Source organism: Alosa alosa, chromosome 23 (genome assembly GCF_017589495.1).
Source record: "Alosa alosa isolate M-15738 ecotype Scorff River chromosome 23, AALO_Geno_1.1, whole genome shotgun sequence".
In the NCBI taxonomy this organism is placed as follows: domain Eukaryota; kingdom Metazoa; phylum Chordata; class Actinopteri; order Clupeiformes; family Clupeidae; genus Alosa; species Alosa alosa.
In genome coordinates, this window is record NC_063211.1 from 3,088,021 (window position 1) to 3,090,520 (window position 2,500).

Below are 2,500 nucleotides of genomic sequence, written 5' to 3' on the forward strand. Positions count from 1 at the left end.
GGATGCTATCGCCGCACTTCTGAGCTGAAATTTCGTGGTGTCTTTTATGTCGTTTGGGCTGTGAGATCGCGTTTGGATTGTACCAGGGCAACAGACGGGAGTTTTATTTCGCCTGGCGTGGTGTGTGTGCGCGTATGTGTGTATATGAGCGAGTGAGTGAGTGAGTGTGTGTTTGTGTGTGTGTGTGTGCTTTCAGCTCCGACCCATGAAGTCAGGACTAAATGAGCAGAGCGACATGATGCAGAAACCGCAAAGGTAAGCGGCGCGAGCTGATGGCAACAGCAGCAGCCAATTCTCCTCTCTCCTGAGTTTTACTTTCATAAATATCCGGCAGGAAATGTCTGTTCAGGTCTCTTTTTTTCATCCGCTTCTGGCTGTGAGTCCCGTTTTTTGTCGGGATGTGCGCGGGTAGACATGTTTTGCGTATGAAATCCCACATTGGTCCCGCTGTAGGGCATTCCATTCCGATATGAGGAGAAAGTGCACGCAACCTGTTTTCGTCTCTTTTTGCTAAGATAACGGACGGTGACTGACGGGCGTGACAAGTATTAACAGGCCTTTAGACATTTCTGATAGTAGTTGACAATGGCAGAAAGCACCTCGCTGATAGCATGGTGATGTTCAGGACAGGTTGAAGCCCTATTTTCAACAAGCGGTCCTGTTGGTCGCAGGCTACCGCATCACTAAAGCCTTGCTCATTTGGGGCAAACGATTCCGCTGGATTTATTTGAAGTTCCAATACGTGTCTGTGCTCTCGTCGTTTGTAAAACATTAAGAATACAACTTGTAGCTAGTCTTTATGACTAATTGTTACAGATGCTGAATTTGAAGATGAGTGGAATCAGTTGTTTTCAGAACTGTTATTCTCTAACGAGAGAAACGTAGTCGGCAGCGCAAGACGAGTAAATAAACGTGATGTTTGTGGTGGTAACGGCCACCGGACCACCATTTGGATGATGAGAAGCAACAGCCTCAACTGCCAGTCGTCTTCAAGGACACACACACACACGCGCATCACTCAGTCCGTCCCCAGTATTTCTCCAGCTGGCGTTGTGAACACACACGTCACATCTGGACCAAGGCTCCTGGGCATGGTGCGAGCTAATGACGAATCTCGCCGTGACCCCCGTCCACTGTCCGTAGCCCCGCTTGCTCTTGGTGTTTCCTCATCCTCTCGTTAGGAGACAGCATAACAGACAGGCTGCGGTCCCCTTCGACGCTGTTTTGTGGCGCTAAACTGATCTGCAAGTTCACCGAAAAGCCACAAGGTGGTACTGTGGATATCTGGTTCCTCCGTGCGCCGCGGTAAAGGGACGGATCGCTCGTGCTCCTGGTGCTGAAATAGCTTTCTCCCGAACTCGTACGTGAGAGAACTGCTCAATGTTCTGTGCTCGGCTCGTACTGCCCCCCCCAAAAAAACGCATGAGCGTCGCTCGCGCTCTTTACCACATCTCCGTGGATGTGCTCAGTGAAGAATATCCCCGTGGCCGTTAGTGACATGTTCCAGATGCACGTATGTCTTTGCATTCAACTGTGTGTGTGTGTGTGTGTGTGTGCGTGTGTGTGTGTGTGAGTAATGGTGATCAGGTGACAGATGTTTGGATCACAGTTGACTCCGGGAGTGGAGCTGGACTTACACACAGAGCCACCAGCTCCAGCGCAGACCACGTGTAGCCTACATAAGGGCCGGATCAGAGCCAGATCAGAGCCAGATCTGCTCTATTTGAACCAGACCAGGTCCACACCTAGACTAGATCAGGTCCACACCTAGACTAGATCAGGTCCATAGACTATATCAGTTCCATATCTAGACAAGATCAGGTCTATCTAGACGAGACCAGGCCCATAGACTAGACCAGGTCCATATATAGTCTAGATCAGGTCCATGGACAAGATCACATCCACATCTAAACTATCTAGACTAGATTTGGTCCATAGACTAGACCAGGTCCATATATAGTCTAGATCAGGTCCATGGACAAGATCACATCCTTCTAAACTATCTAGACTAGATTTGGTCCATAGACTAGACCAGGTCCATATATAGTCTAGATCAGGTCCATGGACAAGATCACATCCACATCTAAACTATCTAGACTAGATTGGGTCCATAGACTAGACCAGGTCCATATATAGTCTAGATCAGGTCCATGGAGATCTAGACTAGATTGGGTCCATATCTATGGCAGGTGAGGGCTGGAGAAAGAACCAGCGGCAGTGTAGTGATGTGGTGGTGAGGTGTGGTGTGATATGTTGTGGTGTGGTGGAGTCTCCGACATGATCACACACACACACACACACACACAACCCCAGACTCAGCCTAATGAGCTGCAGGAGGCTGATGGATGAGATGAGCTGGACTCTCACACACTCAGCTGGATCCTCAGATGCTGTGTGTGTGTGTGTGTGTGTGTGTGTGTCTGTGTGTGTGTGTGTGTGTGTGTGTGTGTGTGTGTGTGTGTGTGTGTGTGTGTGTGTGTATGCCAACAGACAGCAAAGC

At 49.2% G+C, this 2,500-nt stretch overlaps 1 protein-coding gene across 1 annotated transcript in view; it reads left to right on the forward strand.

Annotated features, from left to right (window-relative positions):
• The window catches only part of nlgn4xa (neuroligin 4 X-linked a), a 109,752-nt gene that overhangs the window by 154 nt on the left and 107,098 nt on the right, over positions 1-2,500 (forward strand). The window contains 1 exon segment of the mRNA XM_048235248.1: positions 1-255. This exon segment is cut by the window's left edge and continues 154 nt beyond it. The gene's annotated coding sequence lies outside the window, so the exon portion shown is untranslated.